The sequence below is a fragment of the Trichechus manatus genome, unplaced genomic scaffold, assembly GCF_000243295.1.
Source record: "Trichechus manatus latirostris isolate Lorelei unplaced genomic scaffold, TriManLat1.0 scaffold00011, whole genome shotgun sequence".
NCBI classification, from domain to species: Eukaryota; Metazoa; Chordata; class Mammalia; order Sirenia; family Trichechidae; genus Trichechus; species Trichechus manatus.
The window spans coordinates 329,438-346,507 of record NW_004443947.1 but is presented as its reverse complement, the minus strand read 5'-3'; the positions used below and the strand labels follow the sequence as shown (position 1 = coordinate 346,507).

Below are 17,070 nucleotides of genomic sequence, written 5' to 3'. Positions count from 1 at the left end.
GCATGTTAACCGTTTGCACCACCCAGGGACTCCAACCTCCTAACTAGTGTCTCCAATTTCTCTCTGCCCCCTACTATCCTCTCAGGTACTCCTTCCCCAAGTCCATTCTCCATACCACATCAGCCTGACCTTTTAAAAACACAACAGACAACATCACTTCTCTCTTAACACTCACCAATGATTTCCCACTGCTCTTTGGATGAAATCTCCACTGCTCAGTGGCCAAGAGGGCCAGGCCACATGGGCCCCTGCCCACCCCTCCCACATCATCTCTTACCATGCTCTCCCCTGCTCACTGACTGCCCTGCAGACATGACCCCTCCCAGTACCTGGAAGACCCCTAACCTGCTGAGGGTCAAAGAGCAAACTCACTGTTCTTGGGGCCTTAGGACATCTTGGGATGTCTGCTTCTTCTCACTATGCATGTCTTGGTTTAGATGTCCCCTCCACAGACAGACCTCCCCTTTCCAAATTCTCAACACCAGCACTTCCTTCCTACCCTCCACCAAAGCACCCCATTCATTTCTCCAGAGCTCTTACCACCATTCATAATTATTTTATTTATTTGTTGGTTTACCTGTTTTCACTGTCTCCTCCACCCTCCCCTCCTACACCTTGGGATATAAATTCCAAGAGGGCAGACTTTGTCTTGTTCCTCACCGTGTGCCCCAAATCTAGCATGGTAAGTGGTTTTTGAATGAAGAATAAATAAGCAAACAAATAACTACCTTCTGAGTTTGGGACTATCATGCTGTTATTAAAGAGGAGTTAACTGAAGCTCAGAAAGCTTGAGTAACATGTCCAAGGTCACACAGCTCTAAGTGGCAGATTCAGGACTCAAATCCAGGCCTGTCTTATTCCAGAAGGCATGCTTTCTGCCACTTTCCACGGGCTTCTGTATTAACTAATGTCTAGACAGCACTTTTCAGCTTTAAAAGATACTTCAGAAACACAATATTTATTAAATACAAATATTTTTAGAGCACCTGTGATGTGCCAGGCATCATGCTGGGTGGACAATGGATATTAAATCAGATAGGGGCTGCCTTCCCAGGGGACCATCACAATAGCCCTGGGAGGTAGGCAAGACCAGCGTGTAACCCAGCAAAACACTTGGATAGGGGTGGTGACCAGCCCAGGACCAGAAACAGAAGCTTTGTCTTTTATTTTCTAGGTGAATACTCTTTTTTCCCTGATTATGCTGGTAATACATGCTCATTATAAGCAAATTCAGAAAATGCAAAGAAGAAAAACTATGAAGGGCACTTAGAATCTAATCATCCTGTCATCATCACTATTCACATTATGATATTAGCTGGCTTTGTAATTAGTGTTTTTCCCCCCTGCTACTGAAATAATATGGCTATCTTTCCCCGTGGTTAAATTCCCAACATTTTTGCTACTATAAATGATGCTGCGACAAACATCATTGTAAAGTCACCTCTGCACAACTGTCAGATAATAAACAGAGCCCAGGAGTGGAAATGCTGGGACAAAGGGTTTGCACTTTTAAAATTTTTCATTTATATGCCCACGTTCCATGCAGAAAGACTAAAACAATGTAAACTTTACCAATCTGATGGGTGAAGGCTGATATCTCATTTTACTATGCATTTTCCTCAATCAGTCATGAGTTGGGCCATCTTTTCAAGTGCCTAGAGCAGTGCCTGGCACAGAATGAGCGCTCTATGAAAGGAAGTGTTGCCATTTGCATTTTTTCTATTGGGACTCCCTATTCATATTCTTTCCCCATTCTTCTACCTAGAGTATTTGTCTTTTCCTTATTCGTTCATGAGAAAACTTTATATCTGAATAGTAACCACATGTTTGTTACATATGTTTATTTTTTTTCAGTTTGTCATTTATCTTTAAGGTAGAATTTTTCTTTTCCACATAGAAAATTTAAGCTTTTAAGCTCAAAACATTTAAGAAAAAAATTTACTCTTTAGTAAGGTTTCTCAGTCTTGGCTCTACTGACATCTTGGGTGGGATAATTCTTTGTTGTGGGGGGACTATCCCGTGCCTTGTAGGATGTTTATCAGCATCCCTCGTCTCTACGCACTAGATGCCAGTAGCACCTTCCCCCAATTTGTGACATCCAAAAATGTCTCCAAACATTGTCAAATGTCCCTTAGGGGGTAAAACCATCCCTAGTCGAGAACCACTGCTTTATGGTTTCTGATTTCAGTGCCATGCTTATGAAGTCCTTTTCTACCTCCGATTTTAAAAAGTGACTGATTGTATTTTTGTGTAGCCTTCCATGGTTTAATTTTTTACGTTTAAATCTCCAATCCTTGTGGATCAGACTTTGGCATAAGAAGCGAGGTAAGAAGTCAGATATGATGACTGCAACTAACTTGCCCTCCAAAAAGGGCAGCTTCACCACGTGAATAATCTGATATTTGGGACATTTATTAATCCCAGTTTACAAAGTTATATGACACCTCACGGAGTGAAAAGTTGGTCCTGTCACCCAATAGTTGGCACAGAGTTGGCCAAACTGAGGCCAAGACATTTCTGGTTTTATCTTTCTACAGCTTGAGGGATTCTCTGACTAAATCAGAAGGGGTCCAGTAAATGTTGGCTTTAAATGAGTGGGGCTTTAGATATAGGAATGGGTTTTCTAATGACTATTTTGCCCTTAACATAATCATAACCTCCTGTTATGAATTGAATTGTGTCCTCCAAAAATGTATATCAACTTGGCTAGGCCATGATTCCCAGTATTGTGTGGTTGTCCACCATTTTGTGATCTGATGTGATTTTCCTATGTGTTGTAAATCCTACCTCTGTGATGTTAATGAGGCAGGATTAGAGGCAGTTATGTTAATGAGGCAGGACTCAGTCTACAGGATTAGGTTATATCTGGAGTCACTCTCTTTTGAGATATAAAAGAGAAGCAAGCAGAGGGGAGAGGGACCTCCTACCACCAAGAAAGCAGAGCCGGGAGCAGAGCGTGTCCTTTGGACCCGGGGTCCCTGTGCTGAGAAGCTCCTAGACCAGAGGAAGATTGATGACAAAGACCTTTCCCCAGAGCCGACAGGGAAAGAAAAGCCTTCCCCTTGATCTGGTGCCCCGAATTCAGACTTCTAGCCTCTTAGACCCTGAGAGAATAAATCTCTGTTTGTTAAAGCCTTCCACTTGTAGTATTTCTGTTATAGCAGCACTAGATAACTAAGATACCTCCCCAAACCAATAGCAAACCACTTGATTCTTGGACAATATGGAAAATCCTGAAGGATCTTCCCATGTTAGTAGAAAAGACACCAGAGTGAGTGGTTAACTTTGTGTTTCGTTGTCCTTGGTTTGAGCTCTTGTGTGCTTTCTAGTAAATGTTTTTTTATATTAATTATCCTTTTCTTTAAAATTTCTGTTAGATTTTCTATAGAATTTAATGAATATAGTGGGCTCCCTCTGGTGGTCACAAGAAAATCTTAACTCCCAATGGTCAGTACACAGTTAAACTTCAAGATCTTTATTTAAAGGACATGGTACCTTTTATAATTAATAGATTCAGAGTAGTAGAGTATGTTTTAAGAAAAGACTTCTAATTATTTTCCTACATTCATCAGTCTGTCCACAAATTGGCTTGTAAGGCCACTGTCCAAAACCACAGTTACCATTTTCCCTTCCAAATCTCCCTTTTCTCTTTGGGGATTTCCTGTTTCTGTTCATGGCATCACTCTTTCCCCAGGCTTGCAGCTTCAATCATGGCTGTCCCCTCCTGTGCCCATCCATCCTGTTTGTGATTTTCTCCACCACATGGCTTGGGGCCTCTCCCAACTGTTCCTTCCTATCAATTCTTGTGGCCCTCATTCAGGCTTCATGACCTCTTCCCTAGATGAGTTATTCAGCAAATATTTATCAACCCTCCTCCACATGGCTGGCACTGTTCTAGGCTCAGGGGCCACAGCTGTGAACAAGACAAGACTCTCCCTGCCCTGAGCACACTCTCAATGAGCCTCTCTACTAGAATCAAATCAGCAGTCCAGTCCATCCTCCATGCTGTTTCTAGCATCTTCCTCTTAAAGCCAAACTCTACTCAGATACCTTCAACTGTGTCCCATGCAATAAAGCCCAAATCCCCTCATAGCCTAGGCCCACCCTCACCTCCACTGCTACCTGCCACACATGTTCCTCCAACCAAACAGAGCTCCTTGCTGCTCCCTGGATCTTCCCTTTGCCTCTGCTCAGTATGTCAGGTCTCCATGGAATGTTCCCTCCTACATCAGCTAGCTAAGCTGCCAGCCAGTCTTCAAAATCTGGCCTGTATTAGTTTCCTAGGGCTGTCATTAACAAAGTACCACAAATTGGGTGGCTTATAAGAACATAAATTTATGCTCTCAGTTCTGAAGGCTAGAAGTCTGAAATCAGGATGTTGGCTGTGTTGATTCCTTCTGAGGGCTCTGAGGGCAAATCTGCTCCATGCCTCTCTCCTAGCTTCTACTGATGGCTGGCGAGCCTTGGAGTTTCTTGGAGTTTCATTCCAATCTCTGCCTCCATCTTCACATGGCCATCTTCCCTCTGTGTTTGTTTCTGTATCTCTTCTATTTTATAAAGACACCACTCAGGCTGGATCAGGATGCACACGATTCCAGTGTGAACTCATGTTAACTGATAACATCTTCAAAAACACTATTTCCAAGCAAGGTCACGTTCACAGGTTCATAAGTCAGTTAATTTTTCCATAAACTCAAGTCAACTAGAATTAACACTTATTAAAAAAAAGTATAATTTTTAAAAATTCTACAAAGAAGAAATAATTCAAAAGAGGATAACAATTTCTTGCTTAACATACTAAGAAGGCCTCCCTCCCCTTCACTAAGCTCTTTCCTAACCAACAAACACAGCAAACCGGCTTGATAAAGTCAGTCTCTACCACTTTGGCTCCACTCTGTAACGTTTCCCATAAACTATCAGTGAAAAGGATCTGGTTCTGTACCATTTCCATATTGTATTTTATGCTCTCCTAAGTAGAATTTCACTCTCTACTCAAACGTCCAAACACTCTTACAGAGTAGTGAACTTCTAACTCTGATTCATCTGTTTATTAACTTCTGGAAAGCCACCCATTCTGCAAGTGTAGCACACATCTTTTGGGAACCACACACAATGTCTCTGAAATATTATGCAAAGACATGAAAGGTACATTACGTATTACCACTTTTCTGAAAGTTTCTCAACATTTCCAGGGCAGGCTGAGCCCAGCTTGAACTAGGCTTTGCACGTGGCCATTTGGATGTCTTTGGTGGCTGACGAGAGTTCACACGCTACACGTTTCCTTTTCCTCTCTGGTTCTCTCACTCCTGTGCTCTGTCGCCTGCATTTTCTCACTTGTGTCCCAGAACATGCCAGTAAAGTCTGCCAAGCCTTTGTTCTTTCCCCCCACCATATTCCCAGCCAACTGCTAACTCTGCAACTCCTCTCCCTTCCCCTCAGCAGCCCCTGACTGACGTTGGAGGAAACCAAGAAGGTAACAGGCTGCATGAAGCAGGTTTGGACTGGCCTAGGAGCAATGGATCTGAATTAATGGTAATCGCAACTAACTCACTCTTAGGGAGCAGGGCTTGGCCCTGTTCTACGCTCTCACATATGTTAACTCATTCAGTCCTCACAATAATCCTGTGAGGTAGGTACTATTGAAACTCTGTTTTACAGATGAAAAAACTGAGGCATGGGGAGGATAATTAACTCACCCAAGATTATGGAGTTGAAGTGACAGAGAATTTGAACCAGGCAGTCTGGATTCAGCATCCATGCCCTTACCACTAGGCCACACTGGACAAGTTCTTGGATAAGTTCAACCGGGACGCTCTTGGTGTGCTTGAAGTGGAGGCTAGCCTTTGGTCAAACCCAGAATCTGTCTACAGCCTCCAGCTAGGATGATCTGGACATGGGTGCACAGCTGTTCCCAGAGCAGGACTGACCCGTAAACTCGTTGCCATGGAGTCAATTCTGACTCATAGTGACCCTGTCAGACAGAGTAAAACTGTCCCATAGGGTTTCCAAGGAGTGGGTTGTAGATTTGAGCTGTTGACCTTTTTGGTTAGCAGCCCAACACTTAACCACTGGAGTCAGCAGGACTGGAGTGGTCACCTATTAGTTTATGTCTGCCCAGTCACATCGTTTTCCTCTTCTGGGAACAGCATCCTAATTTTTCTTGGGGTAACCACCTTTCCCCATTCTCAGTCCACATGGTTCTGGTAGCACCAACCCTCCCCGTCCCCGACAACTGCCTCTCCCAGGCCCAGGGGTGGTCACATAACCCAGACCTGGCCAATCAATGCATCCCATCCTCTAGGCCACAGCAATAAGTTCATGGGTCACCATCTGCCTCAAGTCAGGCAACTCAGAGTCAATGCTGGGACTTTTTTTTTTAATTGTAATAAAATACACCTAATATAAAATTAAACACTGTAACCATTTTAATGTGTACAGTTCAAGTTCCAAAACATTTGCATCACCCCAAAAGGAAGCCCCATGCCCATAAGCAGTCAACCTATGCCCTGATTCTGGGACTTTGGTGCTATTGATGAGAAAGGAGAGCACACTATCTGCTGGGATTGCTGAGCAGGGGTGATATACCCTGAAGCTGTTGGTGGCCACCTTCGCACCATGAGGAGAAATTGTCTGAAAATGGCTCAAGAAATGCTGAGAGACAGAGAGAGAGCTCCTTAGCCCAGCCGTACCTGAAGCTGCTCTAGCTGGGACCTTTCCAGTTCTGTGAGCTAATAAATTTCCTTTTTTGTGTTATTCATGTGGGATGGGTTTCTGACACTTGTAACTAAAAAAGTCCCCATTACTGCAAAAACCTTTTATACCAAAGTGCCCTGTATCTCTAGGACAAGTGGAATGAGACCACAGGGTGGTTCTAAGTGACGGAGTCAAGATTCAAATCCAGCCTCTCAGGCTCCAAGGGCCAGCTCTGGGACACTCCTGTGTCATGACCGTGAAGCACCGTGCAGGCCAGAAGGGCTGTCCCGTATCTCCCACACAGCAGGCTTCAGGGCAAACCTCACATGGTCCTTTCTGCAACATTCTGTGATTGCTGCTCTGAGTGTCGGCTCCCCACAGACTAAGGTCTGAGGGCTTCTGTCCTTCCTTCCCACACCCCTAGGCCCTGGTACAGTGCCTGGCTCATAAGAGGATTCAGTAATGGTGAGACCCCTTGGCAAAGCATGAGGAAGTAACAAAAGGCGAGACATCATGCCTTCCTCCCCACCAACACTTCCCTGCAGGACTATCTATAAGAACACAGGATGGAAACGACCCAAACGTCCCTCAGTGGGGACTGGCCAGACACATCAAAGGACATCTCAAGAACAGGACACCATTCTGTCATTTAACCAAAACCAGGCAGTCTGTGCTCTCTGACTTATGTACTTCTTATGGATTGAATTGTGTCCTACCCCAGAATATGTGTTGGAATCCTAATCCCTATACCTGTTGATATAATGTAACGTAATCAACTTCCATAATGCAATCTAATGTGATACAATCAATGAGATAAGGTCATACCAGTGTAGGGTGAATCCTAAACCTAATCACTTCTGAGTTATAAGTAACAGCATAGACACGAGACATGCTCTCAGACACAGGGGGAAAATAGATGCTATCTGGCCGAGGCAGATGAATCTATAAGCCCAGGAATGCCCAGGATTGCTGGCCACTAGAAGCTGAAATAGACAAAGACATCCCCCAAGAGCCACATGCTGAATTTCAATGTCTAGCCTCCTTAGCTGTGAGCAAAAAAATTTCTGTAAAGCCGCCCATCTGATACAGACTATCTCAGAGAGAAATTGTGAACAAAAAAAAAAAAAAAACAGCATGCAGAAAACAACTTACACCATTTGTGTGAAGAAAGACATAAGGAACACTTTCTGATATATACAGGTGGCACAAATAGTGAAGCACTTAACTACTAGCCATAAAGGTTGGCAGTTTGAACCTACCCAGAGGCACCTTGGAAGACAAGCCTGGTGACCTGCTTCCAAAAGGTCACAGCCTTATAAACAATATGGAGAAGCTAGTCTGCATATATGGGGTCGTCATGAGTTGGAATTGCTCGACTGCGACTAACAACAAGAAGAACTGGACTGTGCGATACCACAGCCACTAGCTACATGTGGGTGATTTTAATTAAAATTAAATAAAAATTTAAAACTCAGTTTCTCGGTTACATGAGCCACATTTTAAGGGTTCAATAGCCACATGAGGTTAGTAGTGGCTACGGTGGTGGGCAGTGCAATATGGGACCCTTCCATCATCCCAGGAAGTTCTATTGGACAGCGCTGCTGTGGAAGGGCAAACAGCTCACAGGCAGAAGGCCTCTGGAAAGGGGAGCTGGAGACTGAGCAAGAAGAATGGGAGGGAGAGTTATTTTTCACGTGCATTCTTTTGTAGTATTTGAATTTTTTTTTTTTTTTTTACCACATGCCTGTATTATTTCCTATTCAAAACTAAACATTTAAAAATTTTAAACACTTAGATACACAGGTGTCTTAGTTATCTAGTGCTGCTGTAATAGAAACACCACAAGTGGATGGCTTTAACAAAGTGAAATTCATTCTCTCACAGTCTAGTAGGCTGGAAGTCTGAATTCAGGGTGCCAGCTCCAGGGGAAGGTTTTCTCTTTCTGTTGACTGTGGAGGTAGGTCCTTGTCATCAATCTTCCTCTGGTCTAGGAGCTTCTCTGTGCAGGAACCCTGGGTCCAAAGGACGCTCTCTGCTCCAGGCACTGCTTTCTTGGTGGTATGAGGTCCTCTGTCTCTCTGCTTGCTTCTCTCTTTTAGATCTCATAAGAGATTGACTTAAGACACAACCTAATCTTATAGATTGAGTTCTGCCTCATCAATTTAACTGCCACTAATCCCACCTCATTAACATCACAGAGGTAGGATTTACAACACATAGGAAAATCACATCATATGACAAAATGGTGAATCACACAAAACTGGGAATTATGGACTAGCCAAGTTGACACACATTTTTTGAGGGGACACAATTCAATCTACAATAATAAGTAAAGTAAGAAAAAGAGGGTGCTTGGATACTTAAGGGATATAACTGCTGAAGGAAAAGCAGAGGCATAAGAAGAGCTGCAGCTAGAAAGGCCTCTAGGTAACAGCCCTGTGGTCTGCTTCACAGCGGCCTTATAAAGTCCTCAGAGCTATTATTATTCTCATTTGTATTAGTCCCCTAAACCAGTTGCTGTTGAGTCCCACTTATGGTGACCCCATGTGTATCAGAGTAGAACTATGCTCTATAGGGTTTTCAATGGCTGATTTTTCAGAAGTAGATTACCAGACCTTTCTTTCAAGGTGCCTCTGTGTGGACTCTACCCTCTATCCTTTTAATTAGTTAGCAGCCAAGCACATTAACCATGTGCACCACCCAGGGACTCGTTAGTGTCCTAGGACTGCTATAACAAATTACCACAAACTGGGTGGCTTACAACAGAAATCTATTCTTTCACAGGTCTGGAGGCCAGAAGTCTGAAATCAAGGTGTTAGCAGGGTTGGTTCCTTCTGGAGGCTCTGGGGGAGAATCCGTTCAATGCCTCTTTCCTACCTCCTGCTGACAGCCAGCGATCCTTGGTGTTCTTTGGCTGATGGTCGCACCACTTCAGTCTCTGCCTCCATCTTTACATGACCATCTTCTCTGTGCGTCTTCGGGTCTCAAATCTCCCTTTCCTTTCTCTTATAAGGACATCAGTCATTGGATTCAGGGCCCACCCTAAATCCAGCATGATCTCATCTCGAGATCCTTAACTTAATTACATTGGCAAAGATCCTATTTCCAAATAAGTTCACATTCACAGGTACTGGAGGTTAGGTCTTGGACATAGCTTTTAGGGGACAAAATTTAACCCACTACACCATTTTTTAGATGAGGGGTGCAAGGTTCAAGGGTCCCATGCTTACCCAAGGTCACAGTGTAGTTGAGGGCACAGCCCCATCAGTCCCCCCACCAGAAGCTCAGGCAGGAGAAAAGTGTGAAATTTCAGTGTCCAGCCTGCCTCTGCCGCTCAGCCTGCTTCACAATGGGCGGCACACACAGAAGAATTGCCCCCTTCTCTGGCCTCGCTTATCTGTCTGCTGCATCCTAGGATCTGACAAAAGATTACACTGTCTCCCTGGACTGTGGGAAGGAACTGGGCAGGGGGACTACAGATATCACAAGTTAGATGGGATCCAAGCGGTATCTCCAGACTCCAAGAGTCTGAGGGGCAGATCAGAGCAGGGCAGACAGAGAACAAGCTAAGACTTTTGGTGCCAGAGAACAGGGCCTCTGTCCTTTTTATGACATTGGAAGAGTATACCAGCCAGGGGTGGGGGTGCATGGGGTGGGGGGTGGTATGATGAAGGGCTCTGGTTTACAGGGCTCAAGTGAGCACTCAGACCCAAGGTGACAGAAGAGAAAGAGCAGGCGTGGACCTGGGTGCACGGAAGGGACTGGCCAGGCAGAAGCTGCTTGCCACTCCCTCGGGGTCACACTGACCATACCTGCTGGGATGGCTTAACATCAGCAGCACCATGCTGACCGCCAGCAGGGCCTATGCGGAGAGCCAGGAGGGCCTCACACCCTCCTCTCAGCATGGCCAGAGGTGGTGACCATCTTTGTAGCCTCCCAAACAATATCATGATAAATGGCGAAAAAATTGAAGTTGTCAACAATTTCATTCTACTTGGATCAACAATCAATGTCCATGGAAGCAGTAGACAAGCAATCAAATAACATATTGCATTGGGCAAATCTGCTGCAAAAGACCTCTCTAAAGTTTCTTTTTTTTTTTTAAATTGTTGTAATTAAATGAAGTTTACATTTCAAGTTAGTCTCCCATACAAATTTTTTTTTTTACATACATTGTTATGAGACCCCAACCACTCACCCTATTCTGCGACAGCACACTCTTCCCCTCTGCCCCTAATTCCCCATGAACATTCAACCAGCTCCTAACTCTCTCTGCCTTCCCATCTCACCTCTGGACAGAAGCTGCCCCTTTGGCCTCTTGTATCTAATTGACTAAGAGGCACATTCTTCATGAGTATCACTTTATGTCCCACAGTCCAGCCCAATCCCTGCCTGAAGAGTTGGCCTCGGAAACTGTTTTAGTTCTGGGGTGATAGAGAGTCCAGGGGCCATGCTTTCCAGGGCGCCTCCAGTCTCAGTCAGACCATTAAGTCTGGTCTTACTAGAATTTGAGTTCTGCATCCCATCGTAGTACTGCTCCATCAGGGACCCTCTGGTGTGTTCCCTGTCAGGACGTTCATTGGTGGTAGCCGGGCACCAGCTAGTTCTTCTGGTCTCAGGCTGATAAAGTCTCTGGTTTATGTGGCCCATTCTGTCTCTTGGGCTAATACTTTCCTTGTGGCTTTGGTGTTCTTCATTCTCCTTTACTCCAAGTGGTTGGGACTGACTGATGCATCTTAGATGGCCACTTGCAAGCTTTTAAGACCCCAGACACCACTTACCAAAGTAGGATGCAGAACATTTTCCTAATAAGCTTTGTTATGCCAATTGACCTAGATGTCCCCGAAAGCATGGTCCCCAGACCCCCCATCCCTGCTACTCTGTCTCTCAAAGTATTTGATTGTATTGAGGAAACTCCTTAGCTTTGGTTTGGTCCAGATGTTCTGGCTTCCCCTGTAGTGTGTGCTGTCGACGTCTCTAAAGTTTTAAAAAGCAAAGATGTCACTTTGATGATTAAGGTGCGCCCAACCCAAGCCACGCTGTTGTTGATGTGTGCTGTCAAGTCGATTCCAACTCATATATGACGGAGTAGAACTGCTCCATAGGGTTTCCTAGGCTGTAATATTTGTGGGAGTAGATCACCAGGTCTTTTCTCCTGTGGAGCACTGACCTTTTGGTTAGCAGCTGAGTGCTCAACCATTGTGCAACCAGGACTCCTTGACCTAAGCCACGCAGGTGAAATATGCAGACTCGTATGCATGTGAAAGCTGGACAATGAAAAAGGAAGACAGAGAAGAATTGATGCATTTGAACTGTGGTGTTGGTGACAAATACTGAATATACCATGGGATGCAAGAGGAATAAACAAATCAGTCTTAGAATAAATACAACCAGAATGCTCCTTAGAAGCAAGGATGGAGAAACTCTGGCTCACTTACTTTGGACATGTCATTGGGAAAGACCAATGGCTAGAAAAGGACATCATGTTTGGTAAAACAGAGGGTCAGTGAAAACAAGGGAAACCCTCAATGAGATGGAATGACAGAATAGCCATAACAATGGACTCAAACATACCAATGATCATGAAGGTGGTGCAGGACCAGGCAATGCTTCATTCTGTTACTAAGGTCACCATGAGTTAGAGCCAACTTGATGGCAACTAACAATGGTGTCTTAGTTTCCTAGAGCTGCTGTAACAAAATACCACTAACTGGGTGGCTTATAAGAACAGAAATTTATTCTTTCACAGTTTTGGAGGCTGGAGTCCAAGATCAGGGAGTCAGCCATGTTGATGGCTTCTGAGGGCTCTGAGAGAGAATCTGTTCCATGACTCTCTCCTTGTTTCTGGTGATGATCAGCAATCCTTGGTGTCCCTTGACTTGCATCTGTCTCTGTTTTCACATGGTCATCTTTCTTCTGTCTAATCCTCCATGTCTCTTCTCCTCTTTTCTAAGAACCACTTGGATGGGTTCAGGACCAACTTTACTCCAGTACGACCTCAGGTTAACTGTAACATTCAAAGATTCTATTTCCAAATAAGGTCACATTCGTATGTATAGGTGTTAGGACTTCAGCATATGTTTTTGAGGGACACAACTCAACCCATAACATACAGTCTTCCTTAAGATTCCCTTTGAGCCACTCTGGTGATTCAGGGCTCTCATGAGAAGGCAGGTCATGATCAGGGAACACCACTCAGGGCTTTGACGCGTACTTTGTCCATTGGTCTCAAAAAAGCTCACAGAAGTAGCCAATATTTTTATCATTTATTGATAAAGATACTTCCAACTAGTATGTTTCTGAATCTTTTTCCCCACGGTAACTGCAGCTTCTGCTTCCTGATCTGTTAATGACCTCATTACTAGTTATATGCTCTTCTTCCTCCTATCAAGACCTGGGAGGTTCCATCAAAGGCCAGCTCAAGCATTGCCCTGAACGTAAAATCCTCTCCCACTGGACTGTATAGATCACCCAGTTTTCAAACACCTTAATGCTTAGGGGAGTCCCTGGGTGGTGCAAACAGTTAACAAGCAGAGGCACCTCAGAAGAGAGGCCTGCTGATCTACTCTTGAAAAATTGGCCACTGAAAACCCTACATAGTACGGTTCTACTCTGACACACATGGGGTCACCATGAGTTGGAGTCGACTCAACAGCACTTGGTTTTGTTTTGTTTTTTTTAATGCTTAGGAGTGGGGCTAGTCATTTGTCTGTGTACCATCTGTCTGCCTCTACCTATCTCCTGTGTCATCTTTGTCTTCCCAACTGGACTGTGGTGGCCTTGAGGCCAGGGGACTGGTGCTAGGTGTTGTCTGGATCCCCAAGGATGGATCCAACATGCACTCAGTATCCACCGGACTCCAGGTCCCAAAATGAGTAAGGCCTGGTCCTTGCTCTCAAGAAGTACATACTTGCTGGCCAGGCAAGACAGACACATGAAAAAGGATCAGAACGGATGCATGCTCAGACTGCTGCAAGAGCAGAAAAGAGGGAACCACTAAGACCTGGGGAAGAGGGCAGGCTTGTTGGAAGTTGAGCGGGACTGTGTCTGATAGCTGAGGCAGGAAGAGCACTCCAGGCAGGGGAACAGCATGCGCACTGTGTACTCCAGGTGCTGGGGCCATATTATGAAAGTGAAACTCCTGGAAACAACCACAATGCATCAACCAGAGAGAGGATGAAAAAACTGGGGTAAAATCAGGCAATGGAATACTGTCCAGTGGTCAAGATGAATGAACTATAGTGACAGGCAATAATACAGAAGAGTCTTAGTACTATAATATTAAGAGGAAAAAAGCCAGTCCCAAAAGATTATAAAGGACATGATATCCTTTTTATCAAGTTAAATGCAACTCAAGTTTAAAATACATGTTTTTTTAGCACTGCAGGGACATGAGGTATTATATGAAAAGGAAAGCAACGGAATAACGAGCACAGGATGAACCTTGGGTGAGGGAGGCAGGGAATGGGTGTGGGAGGAGCCCAGAGCTGATGGAATTACTGTCAAGGCCCTGACTTTTGTTATGTGTGATAGGTTTATGAGTGCTAAGTACATTATTATAAATACATAAAATGAAGTGAAATACAATAAATGGACAATGATAAGAGTATGTTATCAACCAACGACTATGATTAACTCACTTCCATATACTCAAGGGAGCCGCAGTAGCACAGTGGTTAAGAGCTCGGCTGCTAACCAAAAGGTCAGCAGTTCAAATCCACCAGCTGGTCCTTGGAAACCCTATGGGGCAGTTCTACTCTGTCCTATAGGGTCACTATGAGTTGGAATTGACTCGGTGGCAACAGGTTTGGTTTTTTGGTTGTATACACTCAAGGATCAATAAAAACAAGGTTCCTTATGGTGTGTAGAAAAAGTCTAATAGCAAGTATTGGAATGATACACAGTGGGCAGCTCTGTGACTCTGAGGACGCTAGGGGGAGGTCTATAGCATGGGTAGAAGGTACACTGCTGTCCGTTATATTATTTTCTGGACTTTTCTATATGTTTGAAATATTATATAATTTAAAATATTAGATTCAATTCAATTCCTAAGTATATACCCAAATGAATGGAAAGCAGAGACTCACAGACTTGTACACCAATGTTCTTTGCAGTATTATTCATAATAGCCAAAAGGTGTAAATTGCCTAAGTGTCCATCAACAGATGAAGGGATAAACAAAATGTGGTATACACGTACAATGGAATGTTATTCAGCCATAAAGAGAAATGAAGTTCTGATACATGTTACACATGGATGAACCTTGGAAACACCATGCTGAATAAAACAAACTAGACACAAAAGGATAAACATTGTATGATCCCACTTAGGTGGAATATCTAGAATGGACAAATGCACAGAGACAAGAGTTTATTGGTGGTTGCCTGGAAAGTTGGGAAATGGGCAGTTGTTGCTTGAGGGGAGTTGAGTTTGTGTTTGAGTTGATGGAAAACTTTGGAGATGGATAGCAGTGCTGGTTGCACAACATAATGAATGTAATTGTCACTGAATTGTGCACTTAAAATGGTTAAAATGGCATTTTTTTTGTTACATACATTTTACCACTTAATGTTAGGTTAATTCATTGTAAAACAACAGCAAAAAACAATCACTTGCCTGGTGGGGAAAGTCTCTTTCCTGACAACAGCACATGCTGTGAACTGCTGAACAAAGGATCCACTGTGCTCTGGCACCCTCTGCCCCAGCCTCCTCCACCCCTCCTTTTTTTTTTTTTAAACTTTGTGTGTATGTGTGTGTGTGTGGCAATTATATATGTAACAAATCATCTGCCATTTCAACACTCTTCATGCATACAATTCAGTGACATTGATTATGTTTATCATGTTGTTCAATCATCACCATTATTTGTATCCAAATTTTCCAAATTTCCCATTACATTTAACAGCTCAGTGTCCCCTGAGCAGTGAATCTCCCTCCCCCCCTTCCTCCTACCCACCCTCGTAACCACTAAGAAACTTTGGTCTCTATACACTTACCTATTCTAGATATTTCACATAAAGGGGATCATACAATATTTGTCCTTTTGTGTCTGACTTATTTCACTCAGCCTAGTGTTTGCAAGGTTCAACCAGGCCGTAGCATATAGGAGGGTTTCACTTCTCTTTATGGCTAATAATATTCCATTGTATGCATATACCATATTTTGTTTATCCATTCATATGTTGATGGACACTTGAGCTGTTTCTGTCTTTTGGCCATTGTTAAAAGAGCTGCAATGAATATGGGTGTAGAGCATCCATTGCAAACCTCTGAAGGAAGATAGGACATAGAGGAGAAAGGATGCTCAAGCACAGTCAGTCACTTCAACCCCAGGCTGACCATAGTCTGATCACAGGTGTCCTGCAGGGAACTCCCCCTTTAAGAGCCCAGCTCCAGGCCTGGCCAAGGTCTCAGATTAGAGGGCCTTAACCACAAAGCCTCTGTCAGCAAGTCCCCTCAGAGACTGAGTTTTCTCTGATACACATGAGATTCACCTTTGCAGAAGTCACAGGGAATCTCCCAGCCTTGAGGTGATAATTATCTGTGAGTTTGGTTTCTGGACCAGTGGAGCGGATTGTGAAATGGAGATCGCAATAGCAAGGATGAGGGCCACTGCGCTCAGTTAGTGTGTTCTCTGAACCAATAAGAAAAGTCACCTTGTCTGGCATGTTGGAAAGTCTGAGAAATACTATGCTTTTCCACTGAAAGGATAAGTTCAACAGTGAAAAAACCCAGGCTGAGACGACACCTAGATTCTCAGTCATGGTCTGTGCCAAGCTCCCATGTGGACACCCGGAAGACCTGTTTTCTGCCATGGAAACCTCATTTTGATATGAATCTCTATTTGAGTTGCATGGATTAGGAATGAACAAATCCTGGTTTTATTCCCAGCCATCCTGGTTGTTGTGGGTTGAGTTGTGTCCCCCCAAAATGTGTGTTGATTTGGGTAGGCCATGATTCACAGAATTGTGTGATTGTCCACCATTTTGTCATCTGATGTGATTTTCCTGTGTGTTGTAAATCCTACCACTATGGTGTTAATGAGGCAGGACTCAATCTACAGGAGTAGGTTCTGTCTTGAGTCTCTTTTGACACATAAAAGAGAGAATCGAGCAGAGAAACAGGGAGACCTCATGCCACCAAGAATGAAGAACCAGGAGGTGAGCGTGTCCTTTGGACCTGAGGTCCCTGCACTGAGAAGCTCCTAGACCAGGGGAAGATTGATGGCAAGGACATTTCCCCAGAGCCAACAGAGAGATAAAGCCTTAGCCTGGATCTGGTACCCTGAATTCAGACTTCTAGCCTCCTAGACTGTGAGAGAATAAATTTCTCTTTGTTAAAGCCATCCACTTGTGGTATTTCTGTTACAGCAGCACT

At 44.0% G+C, this 17,070-nt stretch overlaps 1 protein-coding gene across 1 annotated transcript in view; it reads right to left on the bottom strand.

The window, feature by feature from the left end:
• The window catches only part of COL23A1 (collagen type XXIII alpha 1 chain), a 451,370-nt gene that overhangs the window by 390,984 nt on the left and 43,316 nt on the right, over positions 1-17,070 (bottom strand). The gene's annotated exons all lie outside the window — the stretch shown is intronic.